This window comes from Monodelphis domestica, chromosome 2 (assembly GCF_027887165.1).
Source record: "Monodelphis domestica isolate mMonDom1 chromosome 2, mMonDom1.pri, whole genome shotgun sequence".
NCBI classification, from domain to species: Eukaryota; Metazoa; Chordata; class Mammalia; order Didelphimorphia; family Didelphidae; genus Monodelphis; species Monodelphis domestica.
In genome coordinates this window covers 91,334,136-91,344,996 of record NC_077228.1, presented here as the reverse complement: position 1 = coordinate 91,344,996, position 10,861 = coordinate 91,334,136, and positions in this window count along the sequence as shown.

Here is a 10,861-nt window from a genome sequence, read left to right as displayed (position 1 = left end):
TAATATAATTGCTTATTAGTAAGATTATATGTTAGTGTAAGTTAAGATTTGCAGAAAAATAAGTAGATAAGTAGACTATTCCCTAGTTTCATCAGGCATCTAATATTGAATTTTATAGCACGTATTAAAATTATTTATTTGAAGAAAAGATGACTTTAAAATCTCATAGAACATATAATAGCTCTCTGTACAGTTTTAGGGTTAGTATTTAAGCTATATCAACCACAAAATTTCAGTATACATTTTTCTCCTTGACATAGAGATTTCTGTAAGCTATGGAAAAAACAAACTAGGTCATAAAGGTAGGGAATGGGAATTATATTAAAACAATAAATCCAGGTATATCACATGCTTTCTAAGGCCATTGACCTATATAGCTTATAGACATTAACATATTGATATTTTCTAACACTTTAATGAAAAATTCAGACTTTAAAATTTGGTTAGTTTTGTTCACTTTAGTTCAATTATATAACAAGGAATTTAGCCAGAATGTCTTTCTTCAAAATTTAAACTCTAAATAAATGTTTTAGCAAAAAGTAAAGATGGAATTTTACCAGAAAAGCCCAATTCTGTAAGTCTATGAATAAAATTTTCTTTTTAGTTTATTTTCTATTAAAATCTATATTCTTTCCCTTCTGTGCTTAATCCATGATAATGGATAGAAAACCAATACATATACTCAAACAATACAAATTCTTGATTATAATAAAAAATTGAGTCTAAGTGAATTTGATCCCATCATTTACTGTCAGGAGGTTGGTGGTGGTATACTCTATTTTGAATCCTCTGGAATCATGGTTAGTGATTGTAGTGATCAGAATTCTTGGGTTTTAAAAAATCATTTGTCTTCCTAGTATTGTTATTTATAAATTATTTTATTACTTTTACTCACTTAATTTAGCAAGTCTTCCCAGGTTCCTCTGAAACTCTCTCTTTCATCATTTGCACAATAATAATACTTATATTCATATATCACAAGTTTTTCATTCATTCCCCAAGAAATAAGCACTACCTTCATTCCTAATTATCACTTTTAAGATCGATTCTGTATATATTTTGGGACAAATTGGTTCCTTTTTTGTGTTTATGATGTCTTTGGGGGAATATATAGCCCTAGGAATGGTAGCATTTGATCAAAGGGTATGTATGTAACCAGATTAAGGTATATAGTGTAACTTTAAAATTTAGATAGTAGATCCAAGGTAAAGTCATTGAAGAATCTCAGAGTTGGTAATTCAGTCTATCTCTGATTAAAGCACTTTTATCCAATCTTTGGTTAAATACTTCTAGGAAGGTAGAAAATTCTACATTCTAAAGTAAAAGGTAGCATGTTCCACTTTAGGATAGCTCTAAATGTTAGGAAGATTTACATCAATCTCCATGTTTTCTCTTTGCAGTTTCAAGTTGCTCCATATTTATGATGTCCTTTCAAATACTTGGAGATAGCTATCATACTATAGCAATTTATTTTGAAAGGTATTTAGTAGGCATATAATATAGAGAAGAAACTGATCACGGCATTGGGGATACAACGAAGTAACTGAAAAGAATAACCGCCCTGTAAGAACTTATTTTCTATAGTGGTAAAATAAGAAAGAAACTGTGGCTAGCCAGTTTTCTCTGAGCTCTAGCCTAAAGAAATACCATCTTTAATCCTTTAGTGAATATATTACTCTAACATAAGCACCCACTTACTTTTCTGCCAAATATGTGCATTTTTGACCAATCTAGATCACAGGTTTTATAGCTTCCTTATGAGCACAAATCTAAAAAAAAATATCATATTCAGTAGTAAACAAAGCATCCTACTTATTTATTTTTCTTTAGACCAAACATGTTTACTGATTTATATGACCTGATCTCAACCACAGGCAACATCCTGGTGATTTTCTTTTTTTATGTTCTATATACTGAGTCAAATGAAATAAAATTTAGGTTTATAAGATCATAAACTTAGAAATATCTAGTATAATCTCAATTTTTTCAGATGAGGAAAGAAAAATAGAGTTTGAGACTTGCCATAAATCACACTGATTATAACTTTTGGGAACTACACATTTTACTTAGATCCTCTGACTTTACATACACAGTTATGGTTTTTGGTTTGTTTGTTTGTTTTTCTTGAACTATACTACAAAATTATTTATTGGGAGGAGTGTGGATTTCCAATTGAATTTGTTTTTCTACATCATCTACTACATATGAATGTGGTAAAGGACACAAAAAATATTCATTGAGTACATTAGTGGATGTATTTGTGAGTTATTTGGCTTCATTTTATTAATTCTATGAAAATTTAGAAATTACAATGTTTGAATCTTCTCACAAATGGTAGAATAATAAAAATATTAAAAATATAAAAATAATAAAAATTTAAAAAAATAGTAAGTCATCTTTTTTTGTAATAGAATCAGTTCACTTGATAATGTCCTTGACATGGTTATCTAATTTCTAGTCAATTGTTCAATTAGGAAGTAGCATTTATTAAGTGCTTACTCTTTATCAGGTACTGTGCAAAATGATACTCAAGTATTTTTAAGATTGATCAAATTTTGATGAATGTCACTACATTGAAGAGAGCATTAGTTTTGTAATCAGGAGAGCTTTGACTTCAAATTCCTCCTTGCAAAAGGAATGTACAGTGAATAACATAGTTTATCTGTGGTCAATCTCAAGTACTGGACACCTATCTATTGAGAATTTTAGATTTACTCCACCCTGCTTAGTCTAGCAATCAGGAATGTCTACACCCCTACTTAAGGACTAAGTGTTGAGAAGGAAGGCCTATGTCGGACATGTGCTAGCAAATGACAAATCAGAAACAACTGACAGACCCCTTGGGCTGTCCTAAGTCAACCTTAAGCTACCATTGGTATATGTGAGATACAGGAAGTGATGTATAAAAATGGTCCATATATTTTGAGTCACTTCTCTCTTAACTCTTTTTGCAGAGAGTTGACTCTGGGTCTCTCTTTTTGGTGGTGGAGGAGTTGAGCTCAGAGTCTCTCTCTCAGAGACTCTGGGTTTGAATGTCTTGACGTGGGTCGGATGAGGCATCTTCCTTGAGCTCTCTCAGAGTTTAGGCTGATTCCTTTTTTTTCCTTTACCTTTCCTAAAATGCTATCCTCCTAGGAGGCCCCTCATCTCAGGGAAGGCCTTGTGGCTGAGGTCTCCAAACTCCCCTTGGCTCAGGCTAGGCCATAGAAATCTTATACACTTTTCCCTCTCCTTCTTAATTCCTTCCCTCTATATTAATTAAACCACCATAAAATTCCCAAACTGACTTGAGTATTTTTATTGGGATTTGAAATTAATCCCTGGCAACCATAAGCATAATATATTAGTCAAAAATCCCTAAATTTACCCCTTACACTTTGAATTATTGTAAGTCCACCATTAGCAGCAGTCTGCCACTAGCTCAAGTTTCCCCTGTTTTCACTTTCACTTTTTCAAAGATGTTTGGTGGAGGGATTGGTTGGAGGCCTCAGAGTGTCATGCTGAGGGACAGGAATGGGGAGAGACAACACATAAATCTAGAAGTCAGCATTTTCTACTTTTAAAAGATCAACAATATCTATGACAACTCTTGGAATAAGCAGAATAGGTCGAATCCTTTCAAAAAGACAAACTTTCAAATATTTTAAAGTAGCTATCATATTCTCATAAAGACTACTCTCATTCCTGATAAATGTACTTTTATCTTCCAACCAATATGTATGTTACATAATTTTTGTTCTTCTAACTATTCTAGTCAATCTAGAAGATTTACAAGTTAAAATTCCTCCCAAAATTCGCTGGGTTTCAGACACAGATGACCATGATAGTAAACAAAGATTAAAAATTTCTGATATGTAAATATTGACTTTCTAATAATAAGTGCTACTTTGTATGCTCATTATTTTGGTCTCAATATTTTTTGTCCTAAATATAGGTACATGTATATGTGATATAAAATGTATCATTTTGCAAAATATATAAAAGTACACATAGTTACAAACTAGACACACTGTTATAGACTGACAATAAACTAAAAGAAGAGGAAAATAGAGCAAAATCTTCAGGTGGAGAAATTTACATGAATCCTAATTCTCTCTACCAGAAAAAAATGGGAAAAAATATTTCATTGAATTTGGCCACTTCCTTATAATAACACCATAGGACCTTTTGAACGAATTATAAAACAGAATGTGTTAAAATTAACACAAAAGGATTGCCAACAAGCCCTTGACATGACAGGCTACTGGTGTTAAAGCTATGTGGGCTAAAGTCCCATTTTTTCTTATTTGGATTTAAAAAAATGAAACATGTATGTATTTCTGAGCTAAAGTTAAATAACTACAAGCAAATGTAGTATTGTTATTCTATGAGGGGTAAATATCAAGTAAGACAGAATACTTTAAAAATGGGATTAAAAAGAAAAAAAAGGTATTAAATATTCATTGTACAAATATATATTTTTTCTAATTAGAGCATTATTTAGATACCAAAAAAAAAATAAGTAAACATTTCTCTGATGGAATTTAAAGTCTAGTGATTTTTTTTTTACCCAAAATTTCAACACATGGTAAAACATAGTGAAAATACATGCAACAAGAGATTTATAAAATGTGGTTCTGAGAAAGGCAAGATCACTTCTGACTAGTTGGGACAAAAAGGACATTATTTCAAAAAAAGGAAATCAGAGACCATCTTTCCCAATACTTCCTTGATCGGGAATCCCACATACCACCTGGGAATCCTTAACAAGTGGTCATTCAATTTGGTTTGACAACCATCTCCTTCATGGTCCAGTTGAACCAGACTCTGAGTGATAGATATGAAATGAATAGGCAGGAGAACCAAAGAAAAGCATTCCCATAAGAGGGATGAATTTGAGAATCAGTTGAAGGGCAGGAACACTTACATAGGGCTGAGGAAGTACAAAACGTTTAAGGAAAAACCAACAAATACAAGCTTGGCTTTCTGGCAATAACTGAACCAGAAAAGAAATTTGAACCTTATTCAAGAAGGAACAGTCATTGAAGATTTTTCAGCAGACTAACTAAGAGAAGCAGATGAAGTGTTTCAGCAAGCATGTGCTGTGATAGAAGTGTGTAAGATACACCACATAGCATTAGTTTCTGCTTCCTTTTATCGCATAGACCTAGCAAATATTTTAAGTATTATTCATTTATCAGGATGGCACATGATGTTATTCTATGGAGGTAACAATTAAAGAGCAGGTTTTACCTCTTTCTGATGACTTCATGAAGATTTTCTACTGTTGAGGATTTTGTTTGATTTTTTTTTCTTCCTCCAATTGACTGTCAACTATGCTAAATGTGAAATTATTTACAAATTTAGATAACTATATTTCTGTTATACAAATAGTCTTCTCCATTATGAATATATTTGTGAATAGTGGATCCAAATTCATTTTCCAATGACACAGTTATTTTTAACTGGTGAATTTTTTTCAGGGACTTTAAATGTGCCACAGGGACAGTGTGGATTACTGGAAAGTGTACTGGGAACTGAAGATGACTTGGATTCAAATTTCTCTTTTGACAGTAGCTACCTTATGATTTTGTACAAATTATTTTTTTTTTGACCCTCAGGTGACTTACTAAAACTAGATTCTTGATGTGGCCCCTTATCACCACTCACCTGGACTACATCAAAAGTCTTCTGGTCTTTCTACTTTAATCTCTTCCTCATTCCACTTCCTGTTCCATTCAACTGATAAGGTCCATGTTTTAAAGCATGTATATGTTTCATTTCTCCCACCACTAAATACCACTGAGCTGCAGTGGCTCCCTATTACCTCTATGATCAATTATAGATTCCACTGTTTTAATATATCAAATTTTTCATACTCCATCCTTATCTTGTCAGCTATGTCATGGAGAAGACTCAGGGATGGGCTAATTAATATGAAGGAAAGTCTTTCCCAAAGACAGTGCTTTTGTAATTCTCCTCAAGATAATTTATTACATGATTATGGAAATGAATTATAGTAAAAGTGTCCTCTGCAGGGAAAATGGCTTGGATTCTAGCTAGTGGTTTTACTAGAGAGAACAGCCCCTCTCTGTATAACACGGTAATAAATATGGAAAGTACAAAATTATGCTTCTGGTACTGTGTGAGGTGCTGGGATTAGTGACCAAAGAAACTTTCACTTGAAACAAAAGTCAAATTGTATGGAATCTCAAGTAACACTTTCTAGCTGTATTGGACAACATAGGCATGTGCACACACTAGGTACACACATGCAAACCATCTATATTTGTTTTATACACACATATATAGACTTATAACTACTTTGTGTTGATTGAGTATACACATGTAAATGTATATATATATATATATATATAATACATACCCATATAAAGCAGATCTAAATATTATACATCTATACATATGCTTTTATTTACAAATATATGCACATATGTGGAAATACATGTGTATATGCATACACAAAGCAATAGTATTTTGGGGTGGGGTTACTCACAGCTGGGGGTATCAGGAACTATTTATTACATAAACTGATGCTTAACATGGGTCTTGAAGAAAGTAAATTTAGAAAATTTTTTTAATAGGCTGGATCTTTGCCTTCAAAAATCTTATTACCTCATTGGAGAATACCCATACTTATGCTTAAATAAAAGATTTTGTGGGTTTAGATATAATCATTTAACTTCTCTGTAAATCATATTTTCTGTCTTGCAAACAGTGAACGAAAAAACAGACCCCCTTTCCAACTTCAGCAGCTTAGTTTGAGGGTAAACATGACAATGTGAGGAAAGCATATTCAGCTCTTTGCAAAGATGGCAATGAATCAGATGGGTCTGGTGTTATTACAGTCATTTAAAGCCTCAAATCAGATGCCTATTATCTATTCTAGAGTGTATTTGTTACCGTTCCCCATGAATTAGCATTGATGGAGCACTTTTCTCTGGAGCAGCACAGCAAATTAACAGCCACCTCTCTGTATTTCTACACCAATCCTTTGCCAATTGATCCCCACTTCCAGTCCTTTCAACTTTCATTAGGGTTCAGAAGGAAGAACATGATTTCCATGGTAACTGCAAAATATACTTCAAAAGATAAGAAAATCTTATTCACCACATTCATTATTTTTTTTCCTAAGAATCCTAACAGGTTACATAAGTATAATTTTATCTTATAGAAGTCATATTATTTCTTCCAAAGTAGGCTGTATTGGCCCTGGAGCTGTAACATTCTATCCTCAATTAAATCCCTTTCTCCTCTTTTTAGATGAAGTGTATTGGTTCTCTAATGTTTTTTACTTTCCATAGGGGTGCTTCTCTAGGCAGGAGTGTATAGTTGACAACTCTCAAAGACATATTGACCATTTTGACATTTTACACAGTCTGGAGAGGACCAGAATTGCAGTGAATATTTGCCCTACCCTGACATTGCCTCTTTCTATGGCAGTGGAAAGTGACAATCTGCTGAAACAACTCACTCCTCTGGGGTAAAAATAGAAGTGGGCAAAATCACTAAACAGGAAAAAAAATGTGTCTTAGTAAAACTATATGTCTCATGCCACCAAGTGCCAAGCTATTATCCCTGTGGATTCTCATGAAAAGTCTCTACTTGATGTGGCTACATACCAAGAGAACATAATTTGATCCTTTTTTATAAAGAGCAAAGTGGTAGCATTTTTCTAACAATGTCATCAAACTTATTGAGAAAATAAATGAAAAGGCAGAAGCTTGAGTATATGTGTGTGTGTGTGTGTGAGTGCATAATATTCACCAAGTAGAACTGCAATATATTACCAACTGATATTGTCAGCTTCTATCTGGTCCACAAATTTATTGTTTTTTTTTTGTTGTTTTGTTTTGTTTTCTTAGTGGGTAAGCAACTTAATGTCATACACATTATCATAATATCTGAGTGTTTGTAACCTTAAATTAACTGAAATTGTGAAGAGGTCTATAACTTTAGAAAGTGGAGTTACACTACAAAAAATCAAATTTTTGTCTGGAATTACATATACAACAATTTATATGCTATACTTCAAAGGGGCAGAGGGGTGGGGTTGGAGGAACTTATTTAGTATTCTCCAAAGGGAATCCAGAGACAATTGAATGACTTAGTGGATAAAGCCCTGGGTCTAGAGTCAGGAAAACATGAATTCAAATCCAGTCTTAGAAACATACTAGCTGTGTGACCCTAAGCTTAAATTGTTTGCCTCCATCTTCTGTAGAGGGAAATGACAAACCACTCTAGATTCCTTGCCACGAAAATCCAAGGTCAATATTGGCATGATATGATCCAGGGCATCATAAATAAAACTGAACAACAAAAAAGGAATTTATATTGATAGAACTAAAATTTACTTAGTAGTTCCCATTCTTTCACACCATCCTGTCTTCTGCAGTGTTGATCAATCATTTGGGAGGGGCATCAGCAAGTCTGATGATTTTTGTCTGAATTTTGTCTTAATTTTGATCCCATTCTTCCCCTGTTCATCACCAAATAATCAAGTAGGCTTAAATCCCATTCCCTTTACTTGTAATCTTATTTCTCTTTCATGAGGCAATGGGAAAGGAGCTAAAACACAGTGGACTAGCCCCTTTCAGAGATGTGGACCTTTCAGGATTTTCTTTTTTATTATGAAAGATGGTCATTAAAAGCCCCAGTTCAAATGTCTAGAGTTGGTCCCTAATGACCAGTTGTCTGCCTTGATTTTTAAAAAATAAACTCCTTTTAATTTTTTCATTTTGTTTTGTCTTTTTCATCAGGGCAAAGTACAAGCATAGTATTTTCCCTTTAACAATAGCAATGTTTGTATAACACTGTAAGAAGATGGAGTCACAACATAAAATATCAAGTTTGTATCTGGGACTGCATAAAACAACAATTATATGATATGCCTTGAGGAAATTAAATTTATTCAGTACTCTCCAAAGAAAATTGATATTCATAGTCACAATTATATTGCACTATAGGATATATATATGTGTGTGTGTGTGTGTGTGTGTGTGTGTGTGTGTGTGTGTGTGTGTATATTTTTTTTTTTAAAGCAAGTTACCAGGGACAGCTGGGTAGCTTAGTGGATAGAGAACTAGCCCTAGAGATGGAAATCCTTGGTTCAAATCTGGCCTCAGACACTTATTATCTGTGTGCTAACTTAACCCCAATTGCCTACCCCTTATGACTTCTGCTTTGGAACCAATAATAAATATTGATTCTAAGATGGAAGGTACGGGTTACTTTTTTCTCCTTTAAAGTAAGTTATTTCTATGCAATATTTACTGAAAGTATGAATATGCATTGAAAAAATTTAGAAATATTCTTCATAAGAATCGTTACAATAAAATATTGGCAGATAAGAATGGAATTCAGAATGTAACTGTTTTTGCAGCTAACCATATAATCACTTGAATTTTTCAAGCTATACTGTTATTTTACCATCAACCTGATCCTTCCAAGACCATACCCTGATTTAGAATGAAAATATTTCTGTGAATCTCATGCCTAATGGAAGGAATATTTGCATAAATGAATGAAGGCATACATTTATATTAATTGAAGATCAAAGTACTACTGAATCTATAAGCACTTATTAAAGAACTAGTATGGGTAAAGCTTTATGCTAGGAATCAGGGTTACAACAACAAAAACAAGCAATCCTTGCCCTTAAAGAATTTATATTCTAATTGAGGACATTCAAGTTTGCAGATACATACAAAATACATGCAAAGTAGATAGAATATAAAGGAGGGGGCAGAAGAAACTGAGGCACAGGGAGTTTAGATAAATTATGGTCAATTAATTAGTTACTTGCAGAACAATATAAAAACTAGTTCTCAGGTCTATTGCAAATAACACCTTTATTACACTTTCATAGAAGTGGCTATGACTTTAAAAACTTTAATAGCTCTTCCACAAGCAAGAAATAGATGAAGTAAGCTGCATAGTATATTAACTTCACAATGATCACTTAGAAGACTGAAGATATTCCACAGTTTTATCCCTATCCAAATTATTTTTCAAAATCTATTTCAGGCCAGTTTTAACTTAGTAGTATCCTTTCTTGTGTGACTGAACTCTGACTGGGCACTACTTCCCTGGAAAGAATATCCCTTTAGATAATATAGAAAGTATTTACCAAGAGCCCAAGACAATTCTTCATTAAGTCTGAGACTTTGACTATTGCATTAAAGAGCTTAAACATGGGCAAGGAGCTAAGATAAATTTACCAGCCCTTTCTGGTTCCATAAGCCAGGACTTTTCATAATATATGCCTTCTTTAATTGTATACATACATATATATATATATATGCAAATGAATATACATGCACATATATATGCCTATAAAATGTCTGTTAAAAATTTATTAACTTGAGTGTAGGTTGATCCCAACCTACCCTTCTTTTTGGCAATGAGCTTTAGGAGCTGAAAATGGTGGTAGCTCTTCCAGCATTCAAGTGACCAATCAATCCACTGACAATGATGAACTTCTTTTTGTATCCCAGCTCCAAAATTAGATAATAGAGATGCATAAACAAAAGTGAAATTGTCTCTGACCTCAAAGAGTTTACTTGTTAGGTGGGGCAAAGAACTTAACTATTTGTATATGTATATATACATATATAAAATATACATAGAGATAGAATGTTTATATATGTATTATATGTACAAAAATAGATTTAAAGGGGAATATTAGTGTAAAAATTAAAATTAATGTCAATAATAAAAATGTTTTTTTTTTAGATTAATGATCATTAGTAATCAAGAAATAAAGAGGATACAAAATAAAGAGCACATGCCCATGGCTGATTAGCCCATTACAAAGTCCTCACATTTAGCTTACCACCACCTCCATGCTGGCTGCAATCCCAAG